Here is a 19,486-nt window from a genome sequence, read left to right on the forward strand (position 1 = left end):
CTTCCAGATCTACCGAAGAATACTACTTCTATAAGCCGTAGTGTTGTCCGATCATCTTTTGATCAAGTGAGTGTGTGTTTACTTTCTTCTAACACATAAATATGAAGTATTTGTTATAAAATACGTGCTATGTGTTTATATATTGTTGTTTATTTGAGATGAGTGGGGAATGGATGTTTTATATAGTTTTTAAATGAGTTAAACTGTATATGTATTTTATATCTACAAATATGTTGGGTAGAACATGGGTAGATGAGATAGTTGGTGTGTGATAAAAGGATGAGTTGGATTAGGCCAAGAGGTAAGTTTTAGATCCGGGAGTATGGATCAGGTAAAGAGATAAAACTTGTCATTAGTCTGGGAGTATGGATTAAGACTAAGTTAATTGTCCCTAATCGGGGAGTATGGATTGGGCACAATTATTGATCCGGGAGTATGGATCAGATCAGGATTAAGGTATAGTTAATTGTCCCTATTCCGGGAGTATGGATTGGGTACAATTATTGATCCGGGAGTATGGATCAGATCAGGAGGTTAGTTAGAGATCCGTGAGTATGGATCAGGTAGTTTTAGATCCGTGAGTATGGATCAGGGGAAAAGGTTAGTTTTAGATCCGTGAGTATGGATCAGGTGAAAAGGTTAGTTTTAGATCCGTGAGTACGGATCGGGTGAAGAGGATAGTTTTAGATCCGTGAGTAGGGATCAGGTAAAGAGGAAAATTTTAGATACGAGAGTTTAGATCGTGTCGTTGTGAGGATCGATGGGGTGGGATAAGAGTTGCCTTTATATGGTGAAATTGTACAAGTTTGAATGTTCTATATTTATAAATATATGATATAAAATTGTGGGATGAAAACCCTATATGCTCACCAGGCTCCCAAGCCTGACCCACTCAGTTTCCTTTGTATCACAAGTATCGATACGTATATTTCACGGAGAGATTAAAGGAGATGTAAAATCTTTAGTATAAATAATATAAGTTCTGTTTATGCTTATGTGTCTGTATCGGAACATGACATCTCGAGATTTTGTTATATAATGAAAATACATTTCTTTAAAGAAATGTTTTGATAAATCTTTATCATATTTTGGGAACAAATTCCGCAACTGTTTTCTTTAAAATATTACTCTGATTTTATAAAAAAAAACATAAACAAATCGGTCTTTTCTGGCCGTGAAATTGGGGATGTCATAGTAGTGTTTGGAATTGTAATCAAAATGGAGCCTCAAGAGACTCATCCCATACATCCCCACTACCATTAGATGCATCATATGCATCTTCCTCCATTGAAAGCTTTATATATTCTCAATGTGCAAACTGATCCCATTCATTCAATGTTAGATTATCACGTTCCTATTTAACAAGAAAAATGTTATTTCCATTTGTACCCCTGATGATATTACTAAAGATGGAATGGCTTACCTAGCGAATGAGAAAGGGGTCACGGGATTCAAAGGCCATGAACTTATGAAGGTTAAAGAGGATATTGAAAGAGCTTCCAGAGAGCTTGCTTCCTTTCTAGTCTTGTAATGTAAAATAAGCCTCTTCCTGTAAATAAAAATTATATATAGTTAAAAAGAAAACTAATATGATGGTATACAAGTTTGGTTAATAAAATAAAGGGTAGTTGTGGTTAAGTCATGTGAACTATCTGACATAAAATGTCCTGAAAAAGAACAGACTCTTGAGCCATGCATTCCATCCTATGCAACTGTTCTTCATAGAAGAATTGTAATTCATTCCTAGTCAGCACCCCGTTTCCATCCAAATCTATGCACTTAAACTTGAAAAAAAAATTATTTACAGCAACCAAAAAAGATGTTAAAAAATTGTATAAAATAAATGGTTGAGAAAGGAGTCATACCAGTATTCAAGACGAGGCCCAGATGATTTATCCTCTTCAGATAAAATAAAGCACACAAAATCTTCACATCCCATTTTACCCTCGACTTTAATCGTGAACTTTCTTGGAACCTAAGCAGGATAGAATTTGATCAAGAAGAAATATGAATGATATGTGCATATCTATATATATATATATATATATATATATATATATATATATTACATCATATCTTAATATTTTATGCTATATTTTTTATTATTATAGAACAAAAGGTACTTATTATGTTTAATATTTGTTATGAAGCATAAAAGACATTCTCGGAAGCAATATGGAAGCTGGCAGCAGGAAAATACGAGCTTAGACAAGAAGAAGACACAAGAAGGATGTTGCTAGACAGCTTGACCCTCGTCAGTATTTTGACCATATCTCATGACTCGTAACTCTGATTAAGGTGATTCAAAATGATCTGAAAACTAGACACAATTTAGGACGACTTTGGTGTTTTGAGAAAAGTCGGATTTCCAACCACCACGACGTGGTGAATGGAATCTCCGTGATTCTTGCCGTTGGCTTGGAGAATACGGGATAAGCTTGAGGACCACGATGTGGTGTCAAGATTTTTGGTAACTATATATATCTCGGACATTAGGTCGATTCCAGAGGAGAGAGGGTTGAAGGCTGTGACTATTAACGAAAAAATACCCTTCCAAGATCCCTTTGAGGGCAGAATTCAACTAGAGATCAAAGGATAAAGAGATTGGAGCAAGGATTCGCATCTACACATTCAGTTTGCTTAGTTTAATGATGTTTAGCTTAGTTTACCTTATGTTTATGTGTTCATCAGCTGTGATTATGAGTAGCTAAACTTCTTTACTTTCGTTTAGTTAGATGAAACCCTAATAACTATGGTTTAGTTTATTAGTTTATGGATTTATAAAATTTGGTTTGGAGCTTGTGTTTGATTAACTTACCTAGCATGTTAAAGTGTTTCTCTTTGTTGCTTTAATTCAAGTTAAGTGTAGCTTAGTGACTATTAAATTACATGAACTTGTTTACCTAGTGATTTAGTGACCATTAAATTGCTAGAGCTAGGATTGACCACATCTTAGTTAAGTGATAAAAGTAACAATTTAACTGTGTTAGAGAACATAATTGTGACCATAATTGTGTTTAATAAATCTTACATAGCCCAATTATAATTAATAACTAATTTTGTGTTTTGCTTGTGTATGACCATACAAGTTAGTTCATGAATTGGTGAAAATATTAGTAAATTTGGACTTGAATTGCTAATTACAATAACTTGGTAACCAACTTCATTAATCCATAAATAAGAACTAACCATAGGAAAAGGGTGGATTCGAAACTAAACGAAAGTGTTTTAGTATATTGATTACAATTGTTTTTATTTGAGTACTTAAGTTTTTCTGAACTTATAAAGTCAGATAAAACCTGTTAGGTCATAATTTTGTGGTTTGAGCTAGGCATTCATCTTATATAGGTCTTGGTAGGGTCTTGGGGTTTTTTATGTTGGTTGTAGTATGTTAGCGAGTGTGTGCGGCCATACACGCGTGTGCGGCTGCACACTCTGTGTGCGGCTATACACGTGTGTGCGGCTGCACACTCTGTGTGCGGCCATACACACGTGTGCGGTTGTACACATGTGTGCGGTTGTACACACGTGTGCGGCTGGTGGTCCTATAAATAGAGTGTGTCTGTGTCAGTTGTACAGAGACGTCAGTGCCGTATGTGTGTGTTTTCCCAAGGTGTACCTGACATTTATATGATATAGATGTGTGCATGCTTGGATTAATTCTTCTTCTACTCCTTCTACACTCTATTTGATGTTTGCCTTAATTGATCACTGATTTGGATCCTTAGTTTTTGGGACTTACAATTGGTATCAGAGCCAATTCAGTGTCAATTTTTGAAGGAACTTTGAGGGTGTGCGGTTGGAGTTTGAAGGTATGCGGTTGGAAATTTGAAGGTGTGTGGTTGGAAATTTGAAGGTGTGCGGTTAGAGTTTGAAGGTGTGCGGTTAGAGTGTGCGGTTGAGTGTGCGATTGGAGTGTGCGGTTGAGTGTGTGATTGGAGTGTGCGGTTGGTGTGTGCGGTTGGGACCCAGGCTTGTAATGACCTGGGTCCCCAAATCTAAATAATCCCACTCATTGTGTAGGAATAACTGTGGAGGAATGTCGTCAAACCTTGGTACGTCGACAGCGGTTATTCTAGGCACATTGACAGGAGACATCTCCCAACTACACGTCATTCAGAATTTTAATGGGGGCTATGTTTCCTTCACGAGAGGAGATGGAGGGAAGATCACTCAAAAAGGAATAGTTGTAAATCGAGTGCTGAGTTTTGAGAACGTCATCTATGCTCCTGAGTTAAAGTATAGCTTGTTGAGTGTCTCACAGATCAGCTTACAGACTACGGATAATGATATACGGTTAAGCAGTGAAGACCTCGATGCAATAGTGTTTACAGAGTGTTCCATCGAGTTGTACCTGACGTTTTTCTGATATAAACGTGTGCAAGCTCGATTTCTTTTCATCTTCTTATTCTATTGCTGCTTGATCATTGACAAAAGGAGTTAGCGGTGTTCTCAAAGTGAAGTCTCCAACTTTTGATCAGATGGCCGACACCTTTCAACCGATATAGATACAACTTCAAGGATTCCTCCCCTTCCATTTGCTATTCCAACTTTATTGCCATTTGATGAGTGATCAGATACTGACACAAACCTCCCAGCCTCCTGTGAAAACAAGATGACTTGATCAGAGGCAGGGAGATCTTATCCAAGAACAAGCACCACCAGTCCAACAATCCTCCAAAGTTGCTACACCAACTCAACCGAACCTAAAAGGACCAAGTAATGTTAGATCTTCGTTTGAAGTCGGGAGTTCTTCTGCTCCTGGGGGTTCTTCTCCTCCACAACCTACGCATGATGTTGCCTCTTTGCGGCTTGCCAGGTTTCTTGCTCAACAAGATTCAGATCCTTTACCTCGTGGCAAATGAATATCAATAAGTGAAGGAAGTTTAGGGGGAGCAGGCCCATCTATCTCAGAGCTCAAGGAGGATATCACTGATGAAGAAGACCTGAGTCCATGCTAGATCAAACCAAGGGGGAGATTGTTAGGTCATAATTTTGTGGTTTGAGCTAGGCATTCATCTTGTATAGGTCTTGGTAGGGTCTTGGGGTTTGTTATGTTGGTTATAGTATGTTAGCGAGTGTGTGCGGCCATACACACGTGTGCGGCTGCACACTCTGTGTGCGGCTATACATGTGTGTGCGGATGCACACTCTGTGTGCGGCCATACACGCGTGTGCGGCTGTACACACGTGTGCGGTTGTACACACGTCTGCGGCTGGTGGTCCTATAAATAGAGTGTGTATGTGTCAGTTGTACAGAGACGTCAGTGTCGTATGTGTGTGTGTTTTCCCAAGGTGTACCTAACATTTATATGATATAGATGTGTGCATGCTTGGATTAATTCTTCTTCTACTCCTTCTACACTCTATTTGATGTTTGCCTTAATTGATCACTGATTTGGATCCTTAGTTTTTGGGACTTACAAAACCCCCACTTTTAGTTGTTTTTCTTAGTTTAGCTTTTAGTAATTATTTTATTAATTAAATACTGTTCCCTATGATCGACACCCGACTTACCCAAGCTATACTATAATCTGACTAGGTACACTGCCTATAGGTGCATAGTTAGTATAAGTTTGTTAGGTTATAAATTTAAAACTTGATAGGCATAATTTGTGCACATCAAGTTTTTGGCACCGTTGCCGGGGAACAACTATTTTAGTTGTTAATTTAATTGTTTTAGGTTAATCGATCCTTTTTGTGGGGTAAAAACCGCAAAAAGTTATTTTTCAGCATTTATTATTTTTCTATTTGATTTGTCACCACGTCGTGGGCATCTTGGCCACGTCATGATTACGTTACAATCAATTTTTTGTTTAGTTATTTTTTTTGTTCGTTTTACGCGTTTTTTTAGTTTTGTTTTAGCAGGAAACAAATATGGGGGACATCACGACCATGACAATGGAAGAGTACAAGCGACATATGAGGAACGAAAATAGATGGGGTCTTGATCCACCAAAAATCTCAACCACGACAAAGTTTGAAATTCCGAGGCACATTCTTAATATGCTAAAAGATTTACCTTTTTATGGGAATGAGCACGAGGACGCCTACGAGCACCTAGAAGAGGTGGTGGAGATTTCACATTATTTTAATGCACCAAACATGAGTAAAGATGCGGTGATGCTTCGACTTTTACCGGTCACTTTGAAGGGTGAAGCAAAAGAATGGTTAAAATCACTTCCCTTTGGAGCAATCATGACATGGGACGATTTTAAGACTGAGTTCATAAACCAGTTTACCCCTCCTTCAAAAGTGGCAAAGCTAAAAAGAAATATACAAAATTTTCAACAACTAGAATGGGAGTTACTATATGAAGCTTGGGAGCGTTACAAGAGATTGTTACGACATTGCCCTCAACATGACTTCAATCTGCAACAAGAAATCTCGATATTTTATGATGGAGTCAATGTGTGTACTCGCCAACTTCTAGACTTGAAAGGGCCCATGACAAAGACGGATCCGGCTACTAATAAATCTTTGATTGAAGAATTCTCCAAGCATTCAAGGGAGTATCACAACCCAAGGGGGGAGGATATCACGAGAAGAAGAGCGAATGGAGATGGAGCTTATGAAGTCCTAACAACGGTAATGGCAAAGCTCGATGCCATGGAAAATAGGCTCACAAAGGTGGATGGATCCATTAATATGGTACATGACAGATGCAGAGATTGTGAAGGACCTCATTCTACAAGGGATTGTGATGCGGAGTACAAGAGAGAATGAGATGTGAAAGAAATTCAAGAACTTAAGCGTGATCTTTATCAAATTGAGCAAGACCAATCCAAGAAGATAGATGCTCTCGAGCCAATGCTATTCAGATTCATGGAAGCTAGCGAAAAAAAAAGACATGATGCAACTGATGCAACACTTAATGCTCAACAAGCATCTATTTTGAGAATCCACACACAAGTTGAACAATTAACAAAACTTGTACAAGAAAAGCTATCGGATCTACTTTCAAGTAAAGTCAATTCAACCCCTATGGCTCAAGTCATGACCGTTGATACAGAGGAAGATGATGAATTGGTGCATATGAAGGACCTTGAAGAGGAATCTAATCAGTCACTCGAAGTAAAAAGTAAAGAAAAAGAAGAGTATCATGAAGCTTCCCAGTCGCCACGACGTGGAGGCAATAGTGCCACGTCATGGGCGATAAAAGAAAATTATGATTTCTCAGTTGTTGAGCCGTATCGATCACCTCTCCCTTTCCTATCTCATGCCAATCCAAATCTGGTGAAACAAGAAAACAAGAAGTTCCTTAAGCATGATGAATATCAACGCGTGAAGGAAGAATAGTGGGAGGAATGGGAGGAGCCTTTACCCAAAGAGCAATTGGAAAAAGAAGTGAATTATTCGAAACCTCCAATTTCAACGCCTATGATTTTTGAGGTGTTTGATTTTACAAGACCACCAAATCCAGTAATAGATCCGACTGGAGAAAAAGAAGAAGAGAGTGATGAGTCCAATTTTGATAAGAAAAACCCAGAAAGAGACAAGACAAAAGCTAAAGACACGGGAGTGAGGAAAAAACCCAAGCGAAAACACAAAGAAAATGTCAACCCAACTATGCAAGAAATCTCAAGAAAGGCATTCTACAGACGGGTTGCCTACAAACAAACAAGGCTCAAAATGATGGAGAACAGGTAGGTTACACTTCCACCTGACACAACATAGAGTGGGAAGGAGTCTGGCTCATGACTCTTCAAAAAGAAGCGCTACTCGGGAGGCAACCCAAAGTTTTTAGAGTTTGTATTTTCTTTTTTATTTATTTTTAATTTATTTTTAGTTTTATTTTACCTTAATCGAATGATGATGTGTTCCTCTAGTTCTTGATCTTATTTTGTAGTGTTGAATGAAATTGAAGCAGTGAAGGAGGTTAATTTGAATAAGCCGTGCGATTTTGAAGATCATAATTGAAGAACAAGTTTTTGAATAAGTGTGGGGTTCCCACATAATGAAGAGAAAAGCTTTTTGAAGCATATTTACTAAAAACAAGACAACACGACGTGGACATCATCAACACATTGTGCCAGTGGTTCAGCACAATTTTTTCAAGAATAGTTCTTTAATTCCATTCGATCCGGCACATTTGCATTCACAAGAAGAAGCTTTCCAGAAATCAGCTCATTCTGGCACCGATTATTGCAATTTCAAGACCAACACGTCATGGTAATCCCCACCATGTCGTGTTGTCGTAGTCAGAATACTAGAAAAATAATATGTTTGATCCACCACAAGGTGGTGCTTTTCAAGTCTATTTTTTGATTCAGATCCTGTACCTTCAGTAGTCAAAGTGTTCAAGAGTGGCGTTTTCAATTCTATATTGAATTCCATGGTATGGATGATGTAACACCCGTAGATCAGGGCTAGTCAATTTAGAGACGATAAGCATCAAAAATGACTTTTTGATAAAAGATTATTTAGTAAGATTAATCTTAACTAAGTTGTAGTATATGTCACAAGGTTTCCATGCATATAAAGAACGTTGAAATCCGAGTTATAACGAAGAAGTTATGACCTGTCGAAGTTTTGCGACAGAACCGGCACGACACAACGCGACGTAAATAGTGAATTTACGTTAGAGCGATATTTGGCCTTAGCGATCTAAATGAAAGTCATAGAATACGTTAAACCGAGAGCGTGCATGAAAAGAACGCCCAAATCTGACTTCGTATGAGGAAGTTATGATTTTTCGAAGTTTCGGCTTAGCAGTGTACAACCCAAAGTTCGAATATGAGATCGAGCGATATTTAGCCGAAACAATCTAAACGAGATTTGAAGATCTCGTCAATAGTAGTCCAATGGTAAAAAGACAGATGAAAACGGAAGTCGGATGAAGAAGTTATGAATTTATATCGGAGTTTTCCTATCCCGACCTACTTAAAATAATACATTTATAATATATTAAAAATAAAGTCAAAATTAGCCAACGGAGTCTAAACAAGAGTTGTAGAGCATAATCTCACCTACGCGTGGATATAAAGTACGTCAAAAACGGAGCTCGTATGTGGAAGTTATGAATTTCTAAACTTCGGGGCGTGAACCCCAAGGTTGTGTCAGTTCACGAGGTGAGCATTAGAAACTCACGAGGTGAACAGATGATGGACGTCTTCCAGGGTAAGTGGCCATGAAGAATGAAATGACGTATCGAGCTCTGGAGGTGAGAATTAAAAACTCACGAGGTGAGTTTAGCATTTTTACCCTATAAATAGAAATCAAGGGTCAGCCGATTTAGGTTGCTCATCTCTTACTCTCCCACTCCCGATACTCTCTCTAAGCCCTATTTTAACCCCCCGAAGCCCCGGTGTCATCCCGAGACCCGAAGCGAGTCCCAAAGCCTGAAGATCCCGACAAGAAAAGAGTTTCCAAGCCGAAGCTCTGCCCGCGAGAAGCCCAGTGTGTGAAGATCTTCTAGTTTCACCGAAGAAATACTACTCTTAGAGCCGTAGTGCTGTCCGATCATCTTCTAATCAAGTGAGTGTGTGGTTACTTTCTTCCAACACATAAATATTAAGTATTTTCTATGAAATACTTGTTATGTGTTTATATATAAAGTTGTTTATATGTGTGAGTGTATAGTCCCTTTCATAAACACGATTTTAATACAAGTATTGTTTGAATGTATTAAGTATATGTTTTGGGTGAGGGTATAGTTACTTTCTTCTAACACATAAATACGAAGTATTTGCTATGAAATACGTGCTATGTGTTTATATATTATTTGTCTATTTGAGATGGGCGTGGAATTGATGTTTTATACAGATGTTAAATGATTTTAACTGTGTAAGTATTTATATCTACAAATATGTTGGGTAGAACATGGGTAGACGAAATAGTTGGTGTGTGATGAAGGATGAGTTTGAGGATGAGACGAAAGATAAACCTCGGTAGCTATGGATTTAGTACTGTAAAGATAAGCCTCGGTAGCTATGGATTTAGCACTGTATATAGATGAACCTTGGTAGCTATGGATTTAGTACCGTATAGACGAACGTTGGTAGCTATGGATTTAATACTGTTAGATAGACGATGATAGCTATGGACTTAGTACTTGTTAGATAAACGTTGGTAGCTATGGACTTAGTACCTACACTGGTAGCTATGGATTTAGTACTCGATGAATGAACCATAGCAGTTATGGAACGAGTGTTTTACGAAGGAACCTTGGCAGCTATTGTCTTAGTGCCTAATAAAGAATCATGGCAGTTATTGTCTTAGTGCCTATTACGGAGTGAACGAATAGATGACTCTTAGGGTAAACCCTTAAGAGTAAGGAAGATAATGGGGATGGGAGATTGGTTTGATTGTTTGATAATTAATTATAATAATTATATTATTGTGGGTTAAAAACCCTATATGCTCACCAGGCTCCCAAGTCTGACCCACTCAGTTTTCTTTGCATTACAGGTAATGGCACAAAAGTATAAGTTGGTGGACTTGACGAGAGATTTTGGATTATAGATCAATAGTTATAAATGACTGTTGTAAGGTCTATTTTTAGTGTTTATGATTTTGGTCTGTATCGGAACATGACATCCCGAGATTTTGTTATTTAATAAAAATAAATTTCTTTAAAGAAATGCTTGGATAAATTCGTATCATATTTTTGTTTTGGGAACAAATTCCGCAACTGTTTTCTTTAAAAGATTACTCTGATTTTAAAAACAAAGCATATACAAATCAGTCTTTTCTGGCCGTGAAATTGGGGATGTCACAGTTGGTATTAGAGCATTAGTTTAAGCGAACTAGGAATATGTAGGAAATTTCTAGACTTAATCTTAGAATGCTAAGCGATGATTGAGAGTTGAGCGTGTCTAAAATATGTTAGGTAGTACACCTAAATTGACACAAGCACTAGTTTATTTTAGGAATGATGCCTAAAATGCTTTTATGTGCTAAATGTTTTGTGTGATAGCTATATTGATGCTATTATTTGTTCGGATCTATGGTCTGTTGCCGACCGGATCTAGAAACCTTATGTGTTTAGGATTCTAAGTGTATGACTACGATATTAGAACTAGCATGTAAACGTTTCGGAGTGATAAGAATATTTATACGTCTATCGTAAATAAAGCTTTCTTATCTTAAATTCTCGCCCGGTACACCGAACGTCTGCTTTGGTGTACAAAATGTTGTGGTGAAGACTCGTAGAGAAATTTGAGTAAATGGAGGAAATGAAGAAGGCTTATGATGGTGGATGAAACCTATCAGAAGATATTGTAAGATTGGTATCTTGCCTTTAGAGTATGTCTTATGAAATAACAGTACGTTTAGAGGAGTATGGTACATCTGAAGTACACCTTCGATTGGCAGGATGATGAAACGATTGATGAAATTCTTGAAGTTGTCTCATCTTCTGGTGTTTACATCACCAATTGAGTTGAAGTAGAGTTGATGATTGAAGATTGAGCAATGAAGAAGTCCTAGTAGAATCTAGGGAAATTGTTTATGATTATTTAGACACATTCGTATGTGTTAAATTGTTTTGTGATTTTAGGACTTGGGGACTGTGAGACAATACTTGGGACGAGCACGAATAGGTGTGAAAGGTAGTAGATGCATATACTACCGGAAGCACAGGACTCGCACTTGGATCAGGGAAAGTCACAAGGTTACCAAGAAGCTAGTAATTGATTCTGTTTTGTTCAAGTGTGTTATTACCCTTGTTTCGGTAGTGACTAGTAAGATGGTTGTTATTCCGACCCTAGTGGTCATATTCAAATTGAGTCTGACTACGGTGAGTATGTTACTTGGTTCGGAGAACCAAGTTCGAAGTAACATCTGACGTAAGTCAGAAGGTTGAAATTAATGCGATCGATAGTATCGCGCTCGTTGTTAAAAGAAGTTTGCAGGAAGAAATGCTACATGCTGAAATGTGATTATATCACATTAGAATATGAAGGAATGTATATTCCATTTTGGAATTTGACTCTAAGAGACTTGAGTCAAAGCATTGCATCATGCGATGAGAGGTCATTAGAACATGACCCATCGATCTGTTGCAATAGATAAATGAAAGTATTTATCCTAAGAACAAGAAGGAGTCCTCAATAAGAATTTATTTTGTAACTCGAAGGTTACAATTGAAAGTACAGTATAACATGAAGAGCAGATGCAGGATTGAGCACTACCTGCTATCAAGAAATCCAGAGAGTTAAATACTCTTTCGAGGAAACATAGAAATTACAGTTATTACCTAGGATGAAGAGATAGCGTATGGGATCATTATACAAGTCCTATTTTCGTTGATGATTCTCGGACGTAATCATCCTAAGGGGGAGATAATTGTAACGCCCGTAGATCAGGGCTAGTCAATTTAGAGACAATAAGCGTCAAAAATGACTTTTTGATAAAAGATTATTTAGTAGGATTCATCTTAACTAAGTTGTAGTATATGTCACAAGGTTTCCGTGCATATAAAGAACGCTGAAATCCGAGTTATAACGAAGAAGTTATGACCTGTCGAAGTTTTGCCACAGAACCGACACGACACAACGCGACGTAAATAGTGAATTTACGTTAGAGCGATATTTGGCCTTAGCGATCTAAATGAAAGTCGTAGAATACGTTAAACCGAGAGCGTGCATGAAAAGAATGCCCAAATCTGACTTCGTATGAGGAAGTTATGATTTTTCGAAGTTTCGGCTTAGCAGTGTACAGCCCGAAGTTCGAATATGAGATCGAGCGATATTTAGCCGAAACAATCTAAACGAGATTTGAAGATCTCGTCGATAGTAGTCCAATGGTAAAAAGACAGATGAAAACGGAAGTCGGATGAAGAAGTTATGAATTTATATCGGAGTTTTCCTATCCCGGCCTACTTAAAATAATATATTTATAATATATTAAAAATAAAGTCAAAATTAGCCAACGGAGTCTAAACAAGAGTTGTAGAGCATAATCTCACCTACGCGTGGATATAAAGTACGTCAAAAACGGAGCTCGTATGTGGAAGTTATGAATTTCCGAACTTCGGGGCGTGAACCCCAAGGTTGTGTCAGTTCACGAGGTGAGCATTAGAAACTCACGAGGTGAACAGATGATGGACGTCTTCCAGGGTAAGTGGCCATGAAGAATGAAATTACGTATCGAGCTCTGGAGGTGAGAATTAAAAACTCACGAGGTGAGTTTAGCATTTTTACCCTATAAATAGAAATCAAGGGTCAGCCGATTTAGGTTGCTCATCTCTTACTCTCCCACTCCCGATACTCTCTCTAAGCCCTATTTTAACCCCCCGAAGCCCCGGTGTCATCCCGAGACCCGAAGCGAGTCCCAAAGCCTGAAGATCCCGACAAGAAAAGAGTTTCCAAGCCGAAGCTCTGCCCGCGAGAAGCCCAGTGTGTGAAGATCTTCTAGTTTCACCGAAGAAATACTACTCTTAGAGCCGTAGTGCTGTCCGATCATCTTCTAATCAAGTGAGTGTGTGGTTACTTTCTTCCAATACATAAATATTAAGTATTTTCTATGAAATACTTGTTATGTGTTTATATATAAAGTTGTTTATATGTGTGAGTGTATAGTCCCTTTCATAAACACGATTTTAATACAAGTATTGTTTGAATGTATTAAGTATATGTTTTGGGTGAGGGTATAGTTACTTTCTTCTAACACATAAATACGAAGTATTTGCTATGAAATACGTGCTATGTGTTTATATATTATTTGTCTATTTGAGATGGGCGTGGAATTGATGTTTTATACAGATGTTAAATGATTTTAACTGTGTAAGTATTTATATCTACAAATATGTTGGGTAGAACATGGGTAGACGAAATAGTTGGTGTGTGATGAAGGATGAGTTTGAGGATGAGACGAAAGATAAACCTCGGTAGCTATGGATTTAGTACTGTAAAGATAAGCCTCGGTAGCTATGGATTTAGCACTGTATATAGATGAACCTTGGTAGCTATGGATTTAGTACCGTATAGACGAACGTTGGTAGCTATGGATTTAATACTGTTAGATAGACGATGATAGCTATGGACTTAGTACTTGTTAGATAAACGTTGGTAGCTATGGACTTAGTACCTACACTGGTAGCTATGGATTTAGTACTCGATGAATGAACCATAGCAGCTATGGAATTAGTGCTTTACGAAGGAACCTTGGCAGCTATTGTCTTAGTGCCTAATACGGAGTGAACGGATAGATGACTCTTAGGGTAAACCCTTAAGAGTAAGGAAGATAATGGGGATGGGAGATTGGGTTGATTGTTTGATAATTAATTATAATAATTATATTATTGTAGGTTGAAAACCCTATATGCTCACCAGGCTCCCAAGCCTGACCCACTCAGTTTTCTTTGCATTACAGGTAATGACACAAGAGTATAAGTTGGTGGACTTGACGAGAGATTTTGGATTATAGATCAATAGTTATAAATGACTGTTATAAGGTCTATTTTTACTGTTTATGCTTTTGGTCTGTATCGGAACATGACATCCCGAGATTTTGTTATTTAATAAAAATACATTTCTTTAAAGAAATGCTTTGATAAATTCGTATCATATTTTTGTTTTGGAAAAAATTCCGCAATTGTTTTCTTTAAAAGATTACTCTGATTGTAAAAACAAAGCATAAACAAATCGGTCTTTTCTAGCCGTGAAATTGGGGATGTCACAGATGACTTGTTCCCACACCATCAAATTTTATTTTTATGCCATGCGGAAGTAATGTCTCGGCTGCCACGACATGGTTGCCACTTTCCTATGTTGTGGGAGAGTTTTTCATCACATCAGGAGGCTGCCATTCTACTTTCCAATTCTGTTTCCACACTTTAGAGCAAGCTAGAGATCTTTCACTTGATTCGAGATACATCTTCTATCACAAGGGAGTCTGTTCATTTTTCTCCCTTTTACTGGTTTTAAATTATTTTATGCATACAATGAGGGCATTGTATGTAATAAGTGTGGGGTAGGGGTTCGAGAAAGTTAATTGGTAGAAAATTTTAAAATTTTATAATAGATTTGAAATAATAATCTAAAAATTGAATCTAGTACTCATTTAAACTTAAGTTGCTAGTGTTGCGTGGAATGATTCGATGAGAGCTCAAATGTTTAATTGAGCCAATATATGTTATAGTATATTTGTGGCTTCCCATTTCCTAGTGAAAAGCCATGAGATATGAAAGGTAATCTGGTAATATGTTTTGCATCATGTACTTGAAATCTATCCAGGAGAGCTTATGTAGTCATTGCACTTAGACTAATACCTTTAACAAATAAAGGTTGAAGTTAAGCTCATTTTCTTAAGCATGTAGGATTTGAGTGAAAAAAGTGAGATATTATAAAAGAGAGAGAGAGAGAGAGAGAGAGAGAGAGAAATTACCGAAAAGTTGTTGTAAGAATTTTGGAGCTATCAAAGTATGAAGATCAAAAGATCAAAATTCTAAAGAATCAAAAAGTTGAAGATACCACAAAGAAAACAAAAAGGTGGTGAATTCTAAGAAATCAAAGATCAAATATTCAAAGAAGTGAAGAATTCTGAGAGTAACGTTGTGGTATCTAAAGTTGTAATTTTTCTAGATTATGTATGCTTGGGTAGCTTAAACAAAAATACCTTGAGGTTAAGAAAGATTTCTGAGGATTGATTCGGAGGGTTGCAGAAATGAGTGTCGTATAAGCTAAGGGGTGAAGGTTCATACGAATTGTGAGTAACTAGGATTAGGGAAGTTTTTAGGAACCTTAGACACAAATATGTGCATTGAGGTCTTGGTATAATTACTAAGTTCAAAATGGATTGTCTTATGTGATATTGATGATAAAATCTAGACTTAATTAATTAGTTTTGCTTGAGGGCAAGCAAAAGATAAGTGTGGGGTATTTTGATATGTGCATATCTACATATATATTTTACATCATATCTTAATATTTTATGCTATATTCATGCTTATTATAGAACAAAAGGTACTTATTATGTTTAATATTTGTTATGAAGCATAAAAGACATTCTCAGAAGCAATATGGAAGCTGGAAGCTGGAAGCAGGAAAATACGAGCTTGGACAAGAAGAAGACACAAGAAGGATGTTGCTAGACAGCTTGACCCCTCGTCAGTATTTTGGCCATATCTCATGACTCGTAACTCCGATTAAGGGGATTCAAAATGATCTGGAAACTACACACAATTTCGGACGACTTTGGTGCTTTGATAAAAGTAGGATTTCCAACCACCACGATGTGGTGAATGGAATCTTTGCGATTCTTGTCGTTGGCTTGGAGAATACGGGATAAGCTTGAGGACCACGACGTGGTGCCATTACCACGGCGTGGTGTCGAGATTTTTGGTAAATATATATATATCTCGGACATTATGTCGATTCTAGAGGAGAAAGGGTTGAAGGCTACGACTATTAACGAAAAATACCCTTCCAAGACCCCTTTGGGGGCAGAATTCAACTAGAGATCAAAGGATAAAGAGATTGGAGCAAGGATTCGCATCTACACATTCGGTTTGCTTAGTTTAATGATGTTTAGCTTAGTTTACCTTATGTTTATGTGTTCATCAGCTGTGATTATGAGTAGCTAAACTTCTTTACTTTCGTTTAGTTAGATGAAACCCTAATAACTATGGTTTAGTTTATTAGTTTATGGATTTATAAAATTTGGTTTGGAGCTTGTGTTTGATTAACTTACCTAGTATGTTAAATTGTTTCTCTTTGTTGCTTTAATTCAAGTTAAGCGTAGCTTAGTGACTATTAAATTACATGAACTTGTTTACCTAGTGATTTAGTAACCATTAAATTGCTAGAGCTAGGATTGACCACATCTTAGTTAAGTGATAAAAGTAACAATTTAACTGTGTTAGAGAACATAATTGTGACCATAATTGTGTTTAATAAATCTTACATAGACCAATTATAATTAATAACTAATTTTGTGTTTTGCTTGTGTATGACCATACAAGGTAGTTCATGAATTGGTGAAAATATTAATAAATTTGGACTTGAATTGCTAATTACAATAACTTGGTAACCAACTTCATTAATCCATAAATAAGAACTAACATAGGAAAAGGGTGGATTCGAAACTAAACAAAAGTGTTTTAGTATATTGATTACAATCGTTTTTATTTGAGTACTTAAGTTTTTCCGAACTTATAAAATCAGATAAAACCCCCACTTTTTGTTGTTTTTCTTAGTTTAGCTTTTAGTAATTATTTAATTAATTAAATACCGTTCCCTGTGATCGACACCCAACTTACCCAAGCTATACTATAATCTGACTAGGTACACTGCATGTAGGTGCATAGTTAGTATAAGTTTGTTAGGTTATACATTTAAAGCTAGATAGGTATAATTTGTGCACATCAATGAAAATTAAAGATCTTTTTTGTAATAAAAATGTTGGAAAGAAACCTGAGAGAATATTCGGTCAACAATCCTGTAGGTTAACGGATGGTTGCCATATCTGATAAGGTTCTCTTTATCAATCAACAAATCATGATATGTATCGAGCTCCCAGAACTTGCAATATATTACTAAGAAGTGTTCATAAGAGAGGAACCTGTCCCAAAAGACAAATATACCCTTTAATTTTATAAACATAATTCTTATTCTGATCACCAAAGAAATAGAAAAGAAAAGAGAGAGGTGTTCCCGTAACCGTTGGCCTCACTAGGTGGCATGGTATTCCCATGTGGGGCCACTATTGCCAGGTAGGACCCCACCATGTGCGGGAGAGGCATAACATTTTTCCGTACTGGATAAAGAATGAAAGATAGGATTAAAAGAGAATTGAGGTGTAAATACAAGTAGTGGTTACTACATTTTGCTCCAAACTTACTAGAGGAATGCTTGTATAGTGTACACAAGAATCATTGTAACCTTGTAACTAAATAAGTAAACATGCAAGAAACATTTACTAGAAGTGCCCATGGAGCTACCTTTGTTGGAATCCGGAAGCTCAGTAGGTGAAGCAATTTGTTTCTCAAAAACCTCAAGAATATAACCACATATATTTTTCACATAAATATGGATTGATGCTCAAAAGGAACAACAAAACCACCGAAAGAGGTGCATCAAAATGAAAATACCACTCACTCTTGGAATTGTAGTAGTAGCAAGGAAGTTATCAGGTGGCTCTTCAATGGTTCTTGAATGCAACAATGCTATCAAGTGCAGGGTTTCAGACCTGTCGCGTCATGCAGTATATATATAACATATTAGTAATGACAAACACAATATATTCCAAATAATGAAGCTCTTTGAATATTGTCAAATACTATTTTACCTCAAAACCACCCCTCAAGTTCAAACAAGCAATAAGAAGTAAAGATTGAAAACAAAAAGCCACCACCTACAGAGTAAATAATAACAGTGTACAACTGTATAAAAAGAAAGAAGGACCTTGTAAAGATCATCTGTTTTAACATTTGTTCAAGCTCTGACTTCCCAATGGTTAAAGAAATGCTAGCAAAGTTACTGCCTTGATGAGTGCTAACTTCTGATACTCCACTTGAGTTTTGCAGTCAAGAAATCATTGAGACAAGTACACATTATTATTGATCTAGTAAAGAAAATAAATACTACAACTAACAACAATTTGAACAAGTCCCTCCATCTACTTTATAACAATTATGAGACAAGTTTTTTTAAATTAGTTGTTGCCATCAACATTACAGGTTCTTAGCCACATATTAAATTAGATGAATTTAAGAGATAAATGTGAAGAGATTGGATGTGTGAACTCCACCATTACTCATCATTTTTTGTTGGTTCTTGTTAGCTTAATAATATCTCTAGCGTTTGAAAAAAAAATAGTTATTGGACTTAAAAATAAAAAGTAAAATCGAAATAGTAATAATTTTCTATTACGTCTACAACAACCAAAAGTCCGACATGAAATTGCAGTTAATTTTTCCTTAACAGTTAACAGCAACAAGTATTAATAATAACGATTATTTATAAACAGCAGCGATTAAGACAATTACTTCTTATTCCATTCGTATTACCATAGCTACATAATGAATTGACCCAATCATATGCCCTCGAAAGTAAACATTTCTACATAAAAAATCAAGTCAACCATATGGTCTAGAAGACGACGGGCATGGTTGTTCCAGCAGCAGCCATAATTATCTTTCCTGTCTTCAAGAAGAGCTTCAACATGTTAATAAACACAAAAATATTAATGTACATCCACAGATCAAAACACACAAGACACAGAGAGATGAGTAAAAACACTATGTAGATGTGTGTGTGTGTGTTAAAGAGATATTGATTATACCTTTTCGTCTATGTGGTTTTGTCATTTCAAATTTCCCTTCTATAGAAGGAACAATGACATTTACAGTTACAACTTCTAACGAGTGAAGCAAATTTGCATGAACACACAGCATCTAGGGTAACAAAAAGAGTGCAGACGGTGAGTCGTAAGGGTCTGATGCAAGAACTAGATAGTCCGGTAACCTAAATTCCACCTTGCAATGTGCTCGTCAATGATGAGACGGCCTAAACGGAAAGGTCATCGGATTTTATGGCTTAGA

The 19,486-nt window shown here is 36.8% G+C and overlaps 1 non-coding gene and 1 pseudogene across 1 annotated transcript; both read right to left on the minus strand.

Annotated features, from left to right (window-relative positions):
• Window positions 1–1,213: 1,213 nt before the first annotated feature.
• LOC111880412 (probable serine/threonine protein phosphatase 2A regulatory subunit B''gamma) lies at window positions 1,214–19,339 on the minus strand (annotated as a pseudogene).
• Window positions 6,262–6,368, minus strand: LOC111880491 (small nucleolar RNA R71). Its single transcript, XR_002846498.1, has one exon. It is a non-coding gene; the product is annotated as a small nucleolar RNA R71 (small nucleolar RNA).
• Window positions 19,340–19,486: the final 147 nt, after the last annotated feature.

Source organism: Lactuca sativa, chromosome 6 (assembly GCF_002870075.4).
Source record: "Lactuca sativa cultivar Salinas chromosome 6, Lsat_Salinas_v11, whole genome shotgun sequence".
Taxonomy (NCBI): Eukaryota; Viridiplantae; Streptophyta; class Magnoliopsida; order Asterales; family Asteraceae; genus Lactuca; species Lactuca sativa.